Source organism: Gymnodraco acuticeps, unplaced genomic scaffold (assembly GCF_902827175.1).
Source record: "Gymnodraco acuticeps unplaced genomic scaffold, fGymAcu1.1, whole genome shotgun sequence".
NCBI classification, from domain to species: Eukaryota; Metazoa; Chordata; class Actinopteri; order Perciformes; family Bathydraconidae; genus Gymnodraco; species Gymnodraco acuticeps.
This window is the reverse complement of record NW_022990940.1, coordinates 1,295,518-1,311,604: the sequence shown is the minus strand read 5'-3', so window position 1 is coordinate 1,311,604 and position 16,087 is coordinate 1,295,518. Positions and strand designations below refer to the sequence as shown.

The 16,087-nt window shown below is 41.3% G+C and overlaps 1 protein-coding gene across 4 annotated transcripts in view; it reads right to left on the bottom strand.

Annotated features, from left to right (window-relative positions):
- Positions 1 to 16,087, bottom strand: part of pbx1a (pre-B-cell leukemia homeobox 1a) — a 50,497-nt gene that overhangs the window by 13,577 nt on the left and 20,833 nt on the right. The gene's annotated exons all lie outside the window — the stretch shown is intronic.

Here is a 16,087-nt window from a genome sequence, read left to right as displayed (position 1 = left end):
TGTACACATAACTACACAGTTTTAACATTACACCTGGAACACCTGTGCAGTTTTCACATTGTAATCTCCATTTGGCAGGACAAAGGATGTCCGTACAATGGACACTGAGGTCTGTTTACACACAGGTTGGGGGGGTCTGAACCTGCACGCATTCACACTCCTACAGCCGCTCAGCTCTCACTGACACTTGGCTCCCACCGTGCAGAGTGAAGCGTAAACACACAAAGAAAGCCCTGCTGAGACAGACACGCACAAACAACATTCACATAATGTATGTACACATAACCAATGCAGTCTTGCTCACATCCACACACCCAGATCATCTGAGAAATATATGTAACACCGGCTCAAATTAAGTAGTGATGTGAGTCTTTTGGTAACCCACGATTTAAGACGATTTCAAGTCTTGTAACGATTAGATTGAAAAAACAATTCTGGATCTACTCGAGTTCACTGTGCCTTAATAAAGGCAGTGAGGCAAATGAAGGGCTGAAGTTAAGTGTTTTTAACAATATGAAGTCTTTATTTTTGTAAAGATGACACAAGGTATCTATTTACGCTAAGCGTGCACACATCTTTTTTTCTGGGTATGTTTACATTTTAAGTTACTTAAAGAATAAAAAGCATACAAATAATTGCTGCCTGCTACATAAATACTATTGGTGAGTTAGGCTTAAAGCTTAAATCAGAAGCTTGACCATTATCAAAACAAGTCTTACACACAGTCACACTGTAAAACTGTGAACAACACTATAGTGACACCATTTTCTACTGTGGTCCATTATAACAATATCTAGTTTTTTTACATGAACTAATTTCTGCTGTAAGAAAATACATTCCCAATTTGGGATGAACAAAGGATCTATCCATCTATCTATCTATCTATCTATCCATTGATCCATCTATCTATTGTAGAAATTACGTTTCTTTATTTCATTTTTAGAAGTTGTGAATTGATGTGTTGTTATCTCGATTATAAATGACTGTTTTCCCACATAAACCGTATAAAGAGGTTTTTCATCCTGAATGTTCATTTACAGACCAGCTGCACTGCTCTGCCTCTCTCGGCCACCAGAAGGCTCCCTCGGTAAAGCAGCAGAGCGTCCTGCTTTTCTCCGAGGTGCTGAAAACAGACGACCAGGTGCAGCCCTCCATTCTATCCACTGTCTTCAAGGACAAAGACAAAGCCCACGCTGCCACAACATCTTTCATATTCACTTTAATCTACGCATCTATCAAAATGTTTGAGGAGGGCGATCTGATACTACACCCTGTATGTCTTCTCCATGATGACTGGGGACAGTGAGGGAAAATGACAGGTTGTGTGACAGAGCAGTGAAGCCATATTGTAACCCACAGTCACAGCGACGGCTCTTTTGTAATGAGGATGTAAGGTTGAGTTGCCCTGTGACCTTTCTGGAGAGCAGGGGGTCCAGATGGATTCCCGGGGAGCTTGTCTACCCTGGTGCTTCTCTTTTCAAACCCCATCCCCCCCTCCTGCTCCTCTTTCCTTCCCTATCTTTTCCTCCTCCAGCAATAACATCATCCATTCCCATCAGCTCCAACACGTGAGCAAGCTCGGCTCAAGAGGCAAATGTCAATGGCTATCAGACGGCTGGAAAAGGTCAGGAGTTCAGATGTGGAGCAGACGCATGTGTGTGTGTGGGTGCCTTTGCACATGGGCTGGTGGACGGATATGTGGATATTTTTCATGTGAATCACACCAGCGGGAAATTATAACACTCGCCAATTTAATTCTGACAAAATAGTGGCACATCCCAACCAGAAGGGGAATCTAATGAGCCTAAGAGTGATTTATTCATTCCCTCCAAGTCCCTGAGTGCACAACTAAAAGCATGAAATGGATTAAATAAATACAATTAATAAGGAAAATCAAACAATTCACTGTGCTGTGGCATAATTACCCTAACCACAGCCATCAGCTTTATTTATTTCTGTTCAGTAACAGCAATGAAATTGATTAGACCTCAATGCCAGTCAGAGTGCTCGTTGTGAACTCTGCAACCATGCACTATACATTAACATAATCACCTGACAGCGAGAAGGCCCTCTATTACAATACATCACATGCTCACATCACTTTTATTGTAACGCCAGAAACCTTTCATACACACTTTCAAGTCTATTATACCAGAAACAAAGGCATGGGGTCCATACTGCGCTTTCCTTATTCCACGGGCAGTCACAGATTAGTATCTATAAAAGGAAGATGGCCATCATCTCATCTTGATCATTACCGACAGACTTAATTGAACAATGAGAGGACACAATTCCCCCTCTCTGTCGCTTCCTACCTCCCTCCCTCCTCCCTCCTTCCTCCAATCCTTTGTGCATGCACTTGTATAATTCCTTCCCTGAGATGTGGGGCACTAAACCCAAAAAGGCAAGGCATAAAAAATGAATACGTATCATAAACAATTCCCGAGTAGTTTCCTGAATAATGAATGGAATTCTAAGAATAAGCCTTTGTTTTTGGCTATTGACTAAATTAATTTCTGCTGTTTTACTTCCTTAAGGGCTGGCTCATACCCATCGCGCCACTGCCTGCTGTTTGCAGACAACAGGAGTGTAAATAAACATGACGATTAAGCCACCCACTCATACAGGGGATATCAAGGTGCACACACACAAACATACACTGTGTGCATGACTGTAAACACACACACACACACACACACACACACACACACACACACACACACACACACACACACACACACACACACACACACACACACACACACACACACACACACACACACATAGGATGAATATGCAGCTATGCACATTGGCAGACTACCCTGAGCACCCAGCCGGCGCCCTGCGAGTGCTTTTAAATGAAAACATGTTTAATTAATGATGTTGAAGTATTCTGTCACAATTAGGAAGATTTACGGTCAAACAAGGCAGCAGTGATGTCCCTGACAGCCGTGATTAAAGTTTACCCTTCCTGCCTCTGACTGGCAGTTATGCAGCCAACGCTGGACTGGATGTATTTCCCATCAATACAGTAATGCAATACACTCTGCAGCGCTGAAGTGTATATATCTGTGTGTGTGTGTCCTTCCTTCCCTAGCGCTTGTCCACATCACATGACCCCAGAGAGGGGCAGGCAGTGGCTGTGCTCTGTATTGATTGTGTGGGCACACGTCATCTAGGGTTTCAGCAGTTAATAAATCAGGCCTGCTCCTGACACAACCGTGTGTGTGTGTGTGTGTGTGTGTGGGCCTGTCACAGACCAGTCAGCAGGAGTGAAAGCGACAGCCACATGATAATGTAACATCACCACCATTCATCCCTGCCACACAGCATTCTGAGACAAAACAACAACAACCTAGGAACCTGAAAAAAGAGCGTGATTTACAGCAGACATGACAAGTATCACTAATACAAATCCTCCCCTCCACGCTCCTCCAAGGAGTTTAGCTTCCTGCTCTCATCTGCATGTGATGCAAGCACAATAAAGCTCCACAGACTTCATGAGACGCAGCACGTTATTTTATGCTGACCCACACACCAGAGGTAAACTACAGTGCTAAGCAATGCTATTATCATTACTGAGAACACTAAATGAACATTATGTTACATTACATTTACTGTATATGTGGTCATTTCTACTGAAATTAACATGGGCTTTAATGTAGTTATTATGGGATTACTAACCGTATCACACAATAAAGTCTATGCAATGAAAACAATTGCTTTATTATAAATATTGTGTTATTAACTTAGTCTCAACTGTAAACGGAATGCTCTCAGTGGTGTAGACATGAACTCATAGGTCTTAAAATGTTCTCTTTAGTAGACTGGCAAGGATTATAAATCTTTCATATTTTCAACTCTTGCCAGAGACATAGTCATTTTTATTCCATACCTTACACATGGCATCTGAACTACCCAAAATACACCTCCTACAACAGGAGTTTGGTGTGGAGATTTGGATATGTTATGTTAGCGGCAGTTAATGTAGCCTTGAGACACTAGCCTCACTTATCAGATTCTTGCAACTCCCTATGGAGCAACAAAATGCTTTCAACAACTTTAATCACACACAAAGTAATACTCCCCCAAGAACTGTAAACAGAAAATGTGTAAACTCAGTGTTCATCCAAACCAAACAAGCAGCCAAACAAGGGCTTTTTCCTACATACAACAACAGACTGAAATGAGTCTAAAGGTAAGATTGGTTTTTTCTTAGTGCTCCATATATATTTTAGTTTAATTTAGATTTAAATGCCAGCATTACAAATAAAGTATTCCTCCTAAAAATGCAGCATTGTGCCATATGTCACATACAGTCACTACATAGTAGAGGTAAACTACAGTGCTATCGTTATAAATGTAATAATATCCAATTTACTGTATATGTGGTCATTTCTTGAATCTGGGCTGTTATAAAGAAAGGATAGTCATTATGAAATCACCAAATATAGCTTAAGTCTATGCAGCAAGGAACAACTATTGTTTTAATCTGAATACTGTGTTGTTTAAATAGTTTCAAAATGTTCTGATGTGTAAACTGAAAGCTAGATTTGTGGTGTATCATGGGAAACTTTCTTAGGCCAAAAATGTTCTCTCCATCACCAGATAATGGGAAGCTGTACAACCTCCGTACACAAGGGCATAGTCATAAAATACCTCTAAAACAGCTTTATGTTTTATCAGCCATCTCGAGTATCATGTGCAAAAGGGGGCAGAGCTGGGGTGTTTGTATCTGACACTGGGTGGGGGGAAGGGGGATACCAAGGACGAGGAAAAACACCAAAGAAATACTGGAGGGACCGGCCAAGACGAGGACATGTGGATGGCTCAGGCAAGGAGCGAAGAGAGTGATGGAAGAAAAATGAAAGGCGAAAAATAGAAATGGAATAGGAAAGCGAGGTGTCAATTAAAAAAATGAACCCCAGTGCATTTGGGAGTTGACAGCTGGTGGGAGACGAGCTGACAGGCGTCACATTAGGCGGATTTGGTGGCCGCTCCCCTCATCCCCTCCTTTTTTTTTATTTCCTCCTGTCCCTCTGTGTCTCTCCCTCGCTAGCTTTCTCCACTGGCGATCGGTAGTTTCTCATGCAACAGTGGTGGCGGCAGCAAGCAAGGCAAGAACTCAGCTTGGTGTTTTTCAGAACAAGTTCCCCCTGCAGCTACTCCTAATAATGGTAATTATCGTCATCATCTGAGGCTTAAGCAGGCCAGTTTGAGGCCTGAGGGGCTGGCCTGATAATGAGGCAGCCAGCGCCAGAGGAAAAGACCATTCGGAGCACCGCCCCGCCACCAAGCAGAGAACCCCCATTTAAGAGTCTTCATTAAAATAATTCATTATTCAGAATAGACAATACATTAGCCCCCTGGCTGTCAGTCTTTCTTAAGGTGTCTTACAATATATATATTCTTCATTGAATCAAACTCATGCTCAGCCCATGCAGTTTGAACAGCTCCAGGCTGCACTGGAAACCACGGTAGCTGAATACAGTAGCTGAGGAGAAGTCACGAGCTATAGCAGCGAGCTGCACAGTCGGCCCTTAAGCAGAGAGACAAATGGCACTTTCCACTGCAGCACGTAGCACGGTTGGCCCGGGCCGCTTTTTTTTGCTTTTCCACTAGAGGTAGTTCCGGCTCAGGGTTACTTTTTCACCTTTTTTCTGGCCCTCCAAAATTGAGGTTCTTACGGGGCCAACAACCGAGCGGAATATGCTAAACTAGTGACGTAAACACTCTCGACTGCTGAATGGTCAGAGAGAATCGCTGGCAAGGGGGCTACAACTACAACAAAATGAACATATTTTACCATGATTTAATTGTAATACACGTTTCAAAATGATGCCGAAGTAACAACATATGGATACCGGTTAGTAAAAACCATGAATTAATGCGAAAGACGGCAGGCGAAAAACCTTTTAAAATGCGTGTTATCTGAATGGAGATCGGATTGATCAGGCTAAGCTAACGTTGTATATGCTCCGACCGTCCACACTCACAACAACGGCCTATACAGACATAAATAAACCAGCGACTGTATTCGCCATGACACAGGCAGTCTGTGGTTTGTACTTGTTTAACTTTTGTCTAGTTTCTGAACAGATATGAGAAGCTGTGAGCTCTGAGTGCTAAGAGCTAATGGCTGATGTTTTGGTTTTGTGGTTCACATTGAAGATGACGTCATGGCAGTTTTACGCAGCCTACACTGCGTTACTATAGTTACTGCCCGAGCTACTAAACTGTAATGGAAACGCAGCATAAAGTGAGCCTGGCCTACCAAGGCCTAACCATACCGTACTAAGCCGTGCTAGGTCCTGCAGAGGAAAAGCGCCAAAAGACATCTATGGAGAGAGAACCACAGGAAAACATTGTGTAACACTGGTCACACTAACTTTTTGTTAAAGCTTTGGCAGGGCTTGGTATATTGTCACGTTTCTTAAGGGGGTGTTAAGCAATAATAACGTCTAAATTAGAACCTGGGCTAATATTTCTATTTGAACATATTTGATGAAAAAAACACCTAAGACCAATGACAATTCTAAATCCAAGGTAAAACCTTAACTGTGCTTTAACCCGTTTAATCTTTAAAGCGCATTGGGTCCAAATGTAGGAGGTTTAATATTAGTAGTATTCAGTTTATACGCTACAAAAACACATTGGCTCTGATGAAGTAACAGCCAGCATAGTGATGCTGTCCAGGGCAACAGTTGGTGAGGAGGTGACATGTGGAGGAGCCAGGAGGAGATGGTCCATGACAGTTAGCGTCCTGCCCTAACTGCTGCCCTACAAGCCCTCCCTACGCACCAGGACAAGACGTGAAACAAAAGGTCCAGTAACACAATCCACCTCAAGTCCCTGCGGTGTGTGTTCCTGTGCATGGCACATTTCATAAGGCTCCGCTCTTTGACTGGTGATGAGTTTATGCGAAGGTAATTAACAGTAATTAATCCTTAATTACAGCAATTAGCAGAGTCGCAGTAAATTAAGCCACATCTGGAGGCATGGAGCAGGGCTACACAAGCAGGGGCTGGGCTTTTTGACAAGGGGGAGACGCAGAGAGCATGTGACGGAGATTGTTTAGGTCTACCTGGGATTCTCAGGTTGCCGTCCCTGCTCCAGGCCCTCGGCTGGGATGTGATACAGCGTGTGATCTCAGAGGTGGCTGATGGGGCAGGGTCTGATGAACAAGGAGGGCTGAGAGAGGAGCTTAATTTCTGAACAAAATTGTTTCATCTCAGGGAGAAAGGCTCCCTTAAGCTACCACGCAAGGACACCCACCATATGGCCGCTCGTAGACAATAGTGCTGGTGGTTCTGCTTCGCTGTGCTCGACTTCACTCGACAACATGTGAACATGCCTTTTACACGACGGTGCTAGATAGCAAACCTGGCTGGCAGTTTTTCTTCCCGTGTGTACAAATGACACACAACTGGGAAAACGTACGTGAAGGCCTGCTCAAATCAAAGCAACAACTTGAAAACAGGTATTTATATATTATTTAAACTCTTTGCACACTGAAATATAATCTTCTTTCGGGCAATGTTATTTCTAAATTAGGACTTAGAGCTCATTAACACAAAGAAGTCGTAACAACAATCTTTCCAACTCTGGAAATGGGACAATCCCAGGAGCACCTGAATGCAACACTGGCCTTGGCGTGTCTTTCTAGTTATTATTACCCAGTACAGAGTCCATTCAGAGTCACATGGTCCAGTCTGTACTATACTATTAAAACATATTCTGAGGGGTTACTTAGATTATCCCATGATGCATTTTGTCTCCAGTGGGAGCAATGTCTTCCATGATGACAATGCTCCTCCCCATAAAGCACAAGTGGTCACTGAGTGCTTTGAATGGCATGATAATGCTGTTAGCCATATACCCAAGCCTCTTCTGTATATAGATATGATCCAATTGTATATTCTATATATAGATACGATCCAAACTGGGCACCTACGTATATACAGTATCTGGTCAAATAAGTGTTAGGGAGTGCATTTCCTTTCAGAATAATAAGAATTGACAGGTAAGGTCAGCTGTGATACTCCTATAGTGTAATGCTTTTGGCTTTACCTCCTATATTTTGAACTCAAAGATTGTACTGGAAGGATAACTGGCACGCTCTTTAGCTTCCCTCATGTCTGTGTAACAGAAGAAGCCCTGAAGCCTCCCACAAGTTCAGATCACACTCTGACAAAACTACAAAGGACACTTCTGTGGTCCCATGACAAACCAAGGAAAAGCTAAAAATATCAGCGAACAGTCAGTGTGTGGTGGGTGTTGCAGAATGATTGAGATTGAAATTGCAGCTGATAATGTGATCAATATCACAATATATTATTTGATTAAACGATTTTCTGTAGCTAATCATTATTTTCATTATCGGCCAATCTGTAGATTTTTCTCTTAACTGATTGATTGTCTATAAAATGTCAAGGCACATTTTAATTTCAATAAGATGTCCAAGACAAAGATATTAAGTTTCTGATCATTTATGAGACAGAACATTATTATTCCTCACATTTAGAAAACTGCACATTTTTGAGACTTTTCTTGAAAAAACATGATTAATATCAAAAGTAGTCGCAGAGTAATTGTCTTTCAATCAACGCTTTAAATAAATCATAATCATAGATCTAGTTTTGTGCAAATCTGTGCTGAGGAAAATGCAACACATTCTGATATTCCAGCAGATGTTTGGTATTTTAACTTGCAGCATTGAATCTGGCAGGTGGACCAATGCCATCCAAATGTTAGATAGGCTTTGAGGGCCCATTAATATTGTAACACCTGAGGGATTTGCTCCAGTGGGAAATATAGCCTTTCCCTGAATTTATCAGGGAGCCTCCCATCAAGGCAGACTAAATCATACCAGCTTTGTTTTGCTGTGTGTGCAGTTTGTTTGGACGCTGTCACGGCTACAGAAATCCCAGTGAGGTTTACTGTTTGGCCGAGACTGGTGATGCTTGGTCTGCCTCTCGCTGTCAGGAGAGAAACACAATGTGAGGAATCACTGTCAGTTAGTGAGGCCAGCAACTGATCAAACAATTGGTTCCTTTCTTAACATCCGCTTCGCAATCTGCTCTTTAACCTCATCAGTGAACCAGATATAAGTGACGGATTTTGTTTGAATAAACAAAATAGACCACTTAAAAGACAAATGAGGTGGTAATTCCTTGTGCATGATTGGTCACTCCACACTACTGAAACTGTCCTAATGCAGGACAAATGTAAATCATATTTAAATTATTTTTGCTATGAGAAGCTGCAGCCCCTGAACTCATGAGGACAAAAGCAGAACTGGAGTTCTTGGTATTGTTCTTGGTATTGTTCTGTGTGTGTGTGTGTGTGTGTGTGTGTGTGTGTGTGTGTGTGTGTGTGTGTGTGTGTGTGTGTGTGTGTGTGTGTGTGTGTGTGTGTGTGTGTGTGTGTGTGTGTGGTGTGTGTGTGTGTGTGTGTGTGTTGAAGGGGTCAGCTTGGGACAGAGGTTTAGAGCTGTAACAATGAATATGACAATGCAATGCCTGTAGGCAACGAGAGAGAGACATGGAGAAACAGAGGCAGAGTGTGTGTGTGTGTGTGTGTGTGTGTGTGTGTGTGTGTGTGTGTGTGTGTGTGTGTGTGTGTGTGTGTGTGTGTGTGTGTGTGTGTGTGTGTGTGTGTGTGTGTGTTTACAGTGGAGGTAGTGGTCCAGGCAGTCTAAGTGGCCCGGCTGGCAGGCCTACCACACCACTAGCGGATAAAGCCTAGTCATTAATCACAGGCCTGTGGGATCGTCCCACTGTCGCAGAATACTGGGTCAGGGGGAGCTCCTGCTGTCAATCATGATTGTGTGTGTGTGTGTGTGTGTGTGTGTGTGTGTGTGTGTGTGTGTGTGTGTGTGTGTGTGTGTGTGTGTGTGTGTGTGTGTGTGTGTGTGTGTGTGTGTGAGAGTGTGTGTGTGTGTGTGTGTGTGGGTGTGTGTGTGTGTGTGTGTGTGTGTGTGTGTGTGTGTGTGTGTGTGTGTGTGTTCTTAGTCATGCATCGGGACTCTAAGCGGGGGAGTGTTTTTTTATGAGAATGTATCATTTTGCCTCCAGCTAAAAAAAGCATATAGTTCTGAGGAATTAATGCATTAATGCATACACCAGCGTGCAAGTGCTAGACGTCATTTACATGAAAAGCATATTGAGCCATCCGTCGGGAATGAAAGCACCATTTTCTGCCCTAAAAGCTGAAGTTTGATTTTAAAAAATAACGACAACACTGCTCTCTCTGTAATGCAGCAAACTATTATACTATGCAGACAGCCCTGTGGCAACAGCGGCACATGCCAGAAACACTAATATCCCATTCAAATAAGAGAGAACGCATGTTCAACCAACGCTTGACCTATTTGTTTCATGCTTCTGTTGCAGGTTATTACACTTGCAGTAGAATAGATTTTACTAAACAAAAGCACACGCTGACCCATTCAGACCAATGTGAGTTGGGTCACTGTGCCGGTCTGAAAGGGTGACAAGGGAAATATCATCTGCAAACAAACAAACATCAATTCTTTGGACTCAAAACATACAAATAAAATCTGCTGAAACAGATGATTTAATGACAAAGGAAGTAGGGATGCAAAATCATATTTGTATCAGTATTTTGCAAGTAAAGGCTTTAAAACAAAAAATATTGGCATTGTATATTTCATCCAATATGACAGGCAGATATGATATATGAAACTAAAAATTGCATTTTTAACATGTAACCTTAGCTAAAATAGTTTTTTTGTGAATGTGTACGTTGTAAAAAAACATTGAATTGTTTGTCTAAATCTGTCTCAGCATGATAACGGTAGGTATAATAATATGAGATTCTTGGTGTGTGCTGCCTTTAGGTGGAAAGAATATGTGCGTATACTAACAATTGGCCAGAGTGAGTTGAAAAAGATCATGCATCCCTAAGGTGATGGCTATATTAAGAAATCTTGATATACTTTATATATACTTGTTAGATATTGTGCTTATCAAACATGAGAGCCTTTGCTCATTTATGCCAATCAGAAGACATGAAGCTGTTGCATTGATGCTGTGGTCAGCTCTGTCGATATAGTGAAGTGCATAATGCAGAGGTAAGGACGGATCAGTCCTTCTTTGTTGCAAGATCAATACAATATATACTATGCATTCATAAAGATAAGTCAATAAAATGTAAAACCTTACATAGGATTAAACCGCAACATTACCAAATTAAATCACATTAAATGTACTATAGTGTAAGTTCAAACAGCACTTATAAACAACATTAGTGTTGTCACTATAACCCATATTTTTAAATACACAAGAAAATGTTTTATTATTTTCACTCATTTGGTTCTGTATGCTGAAATTTCAAATGTTGCCTTCAGGGGTTCAACCTGTGCAGATGGTGCTGAGATAGAGAGGGGGAAGGAGAGGAGAAAGAAGAAGGACGGTTTCAGATAGAGTCGCCGTCTGCAGCAAAACATTCAACAGTCAGACAGCCGTAACCATGGAAACAGTGTCAAACGATCTATCAGGGCTGCACTCAGTTCATTTTAACCACCTCACCAAACCGGGGCTGAGAACATACAGAGGACTGCACACGTGTGTCAAAAATGATCAACACCACCATGGTGTTACAGTTTATTCCTCTTTTTTAAGCCACGTCATTTCTCTACACTATGTTTCACTTTCTAAAGACCTCAGGGGAATTATATCTTTAGTTTTTTCTTTTGTAATTATAATAAAAAATGTAAACAATTATAAAATAAGTTCTGCTTGATCACATTACGACAAAGCAGCAACTTAAAGGCAACACAGTTTAAATAGTATAACTCCACTGTCAGTGTCTCTTAAAAAGCAACTTATTTAAATAAAAAACGTTATTCAGTAGACTTGGCAGAAGGGTTTTCTTTTGTAACATTGATCCTTTCTTTTCATTTTCCAACTGTAGGACTATGACACTTAGTTAAAAAAATGTATGTAATGCATGTATATCAACATAGATTTTTCAGTTTTCTCTTTTTAATTGAATTATGTCAAATGGAGGCATAATACGCATTCAAATGTTTTTTTCAGTGTGTGGAAGTGTAACAAACAATTAAATATTATGAAATTAACTTTATATGATAATTAACTAACTTTTTTAACTGGATCTGCCTCCCCTCCCTCCCTCCCTCCCTCCTCCCTCCCTCCCTCCCTCCCTCCCTCCTCCCTCCCCCCTGGGTGAGACAGCAGTGGTATTCTGCCGGTCAGCCTCTATACACACCTGCATCCCCAGCTGGACCTCTCCTCTCTCCCTCCCTCCCCCCAGCTCTACAGCGCTCTACTCCCAGCTGTCCGTCTATTTATAGGCCCTATTTCATTTCCACACCTGCAGGGAGGCAGAGTTGTCACAGTGGGCCCACAGAGCCTCTCTGGAATGCTGCATGGGAATGAAAATGCACCTTGCTGATGCAGAAACTTATTCTTGTCACTCCCTCCCCGCGGACTCGCATGATACTGTTTTGTAGTGGATGTGCCGTGCAGTATGTGGTGCAAAGACAACGAGTGAAAAGGAATCTGTGTAAATAAGATTCCCCTGTGAGGAGTGTGAGGTATATTGGCATGGATTGCACTTTTTGAATAATCAAAGCGCAGTCACACAGGCAGACGAACGCAAGCTAGATATGTTTTCAGTACATTTCCACACAATAGGCTCTGTGGACGTTCCTACTTCATAAGCTTGATTAACTAGAGGCAGATAGGTAATGTTAAGTAAATGCAACAACACATAAAAGTATTTTTTCCTCCTACATTTTCGTTTTTTCCTGTCATGCTTTTCTTTCAGGATGTAGCGGGCTGAGGATCCAGTCAGCGGATTACATTATCAGTCTGACCTAGTTGCCAGCTATCTCCTGAGACCTGAGGAGCCAGGCTTTCTGCACAGCCTTCCGCTGCTACAACACGCACACTGTGTTACTTTAATTTATCAGGGGGAAGAGGAGGGAGAAATGTGACAGATTGACAGTTCTCTTTGCCTGCCACTCCGAGCACTCCCTCTCCCCACAGTGTGCCGGTTAAGGGTCCTCACCATGGAACAGTGCATTACCGAGAGTGACTTTTATTCAGCGCGGTGGAAACTCATCAGCAACCTTGGAACCCTCTTATTAACGTGGACATTTAAGGCCAGACTTACAGAGCATTATGTGGACCAGCAGCTGCATTTCAGTCATTGGTCCCTGATTAAAATACCCAACAAAAGAAAAAAAGAAGCAAATACACTGTAATTCAAATTGACCACCTCAATTGGTGGAGATCGCATTTAGATCAAACACTTAAATAAAAATAGCAATACAACAGATTCAAAATACTAAATGTACTTGGTACCAAGTGTTAGCAACAAAATATACCACATTAAAAGAACTTTACCTAACTATATATCATATTATATTAACTAATTGAAGGTTTTGTATGCTTCAGTAACAGTTACTACAGCTAAATAATATAGATAGAGCAGGAAAAGGAGTATATTTCTCACTGAGGTGTTGTATAAGGTTATAGGTTCTTATCTAATCTAGTATTTGAGTAAATGTATTTATTTACTTTACAATGCTGTTCATCTGAAAAAGACAACGTGGATATTACCAGAATAATTATACCAGTAGGATTCCTTATTATATTTTCTTAAGAATAACGACTCCATACTAGCATTTAATTTATTTATTAAATTCAATCATGTAGCCATTCAAGGCTAGGCATTCAAAAAGAACTATTTTGAGCTGTTCTTCGAAGAGCACAAAGGATTTAAAATCATAGCGCACACAGTTGTGTGAAAGGCAATACACCACGAGAACAAAAGACCAAACTAATCAGCCTGTAGATTAAAAAAATGAAAATGGAATTTGCAACAAAGGGAACACTGACGTACGGAGGAGGAGGAAAGGTGGATGTAAAACTGTTTCTGTAGACCTCAACATACTGATAAACCTTGAAAAAGAGAAGATGTTCAGCAGAGGGAATATTACAGCATATAGACTCCTCCAGTATATGGGGGCAGATGATGATCATCCAAATAACAAAACAAGCTGGACTAAGATTACACCTGTTGTAAAATCACAACAAGATCCAAAAACCTAAATGGTCTTGATAATGTAAGTCACATCAAAATGATATGTTAACATTTCACACAAATGGGATGAACCACGCATGCAGATTGAGCTGAGTCTTTTCGGGTCATGACTGTTTCCCCCAGTTGGAGAGAGAAATGGCCAATATGTTTTTTCTGTGGAAATTTGGGGGGGGTGGAGGTGGGAGCGATATGCTGCTGCCAGATTAGGCTACAGCCTGTGCCAGGGTTATAAACAGGCTGTTATCAGACCTCCAAACAGAATAATCCTCCCTGTATCAGCGCCCAAACATATGGGGCCACACAAAGCAGCAGCAGCCCCTGACAGACACCCCCTTTTAATTACACAGAGGAGGGGGGCAGGACCTTTCTCCCCGTGCCTTTTCCTTTTCTGCTTCGGTTTCTCTCTGTCTGCCTGCCTAGGAAATCTTTTCAAAAGGGCTCAGATGTAAAGTCAAAAACTGTTGAAATCTTCTTATTTTTTATTTGACCGTGAACTGATATCCATCTTTGGGTTTCGGACAAAACACAACATTAAAAGAACCCAATTTAGAAAAGACATTTTTAATTTCAAAATTGTGATAGACCAAAAGATGTAATTACCAGCAGATTAATCATTAATGAAATAAGTGCTGCAGCCCTAGATTTGGACTACCAGTGGGACAAAAATATGCGAGCACACCCTGGGATTCGGGAATAATTGAATAAATTAATTGAAATCAATAATGAAATATAATCTTTTTTGTCCAAGGCATCATTTTCATCCTGGGATTTCCCTATAAGATCTACTACACACTATGTAGTGTGCTTTAAGATTTTTTTAAGGAACAGTGTTCTGATTTTTTAAAAACATTTTATCAAGAAAATAATTAGCAGATTAATTGCTAATGAAAATAATAGTACATATATGCCCTATTATGAACCAAATAATAATATAAAAATAATAAAGACATCTATAAACCTTCTTTGTCCACATTATTCAATGCAACAAATACATGTCAATCCGCTCAACTCAAGTCTCAACTGTTTGGGGACTCTCACCCCATCTGAAAGAAATAAATTCTCCCATCTTTTATATACTGCCTACAGATTTTAAAGTCTTGTTCAATAAAGTTTAAATGTCACAGAGGTGTAATAACGGGATCATATAAACGCTGGGCTTGGAAAAGCTATGCAAAAATGACTGCGTCCCTTTCCGCTGTGTAATAAAGTTTTATTTGGCTGAATCTGCCAATAAAAGTGGGCTTTGAAGGTTGTCAATGGGGAGTAATTGGTCCGTTTTACAGGCGCGATCATATTTCTCCGAAGCTTTTTTTCATACGGCATGAATTAGCCTTGACAGCGGCACGAGGAGAATGTTCTTGTTAGAGATGTGACTTCCTCAACAACCTTCAACTATAACAGAAGGGCATATAAAAGGGAAAAGAGAGAAACATCTGGAAATCCAGTGCAGTGCAGGTAAACAACACTGGAAGATGAATATGCAGGTCTGTGCTGTGAGCCGTTCTCTGAGATTTCACACGGACGACGATGGAGATACAGAAAAACAGTCCATGCTTTTGGCAGCAGCAGAGCCCATTTCACACACCCCCAGACAGCAGAGAGAGTGTAGACCTTAATGACGTCCAATCTTCTCTGTCACGCCGGGCTGGAGGCTCACCAGGGCAAAAATCGACCGACAGCTCAAAGTGCTGTTAACCGGTTTTGAGAAGTCCTCGCTGATGCACAAAGCACACCTTTATTTCTAACATAGGTTGAAAAAAGCATGCCATCACTGTCCTTCCCTACAATTAAAGTTCAGACATTCAAGCTGCATATAGAAAAACAAATATAGATTTTCCAACAATCAACCGTACAGTCGTGTGAAGCTTCAAAAACAGCCTTTCAAAATTACATGTTTGGTCTGAAGACAATTTCGCTTTTGATAAAAACATGCACTTATAATGTGTTTCATCATACCTACAGTAGTGAGACACAAAATGTCAACCACTGTAAT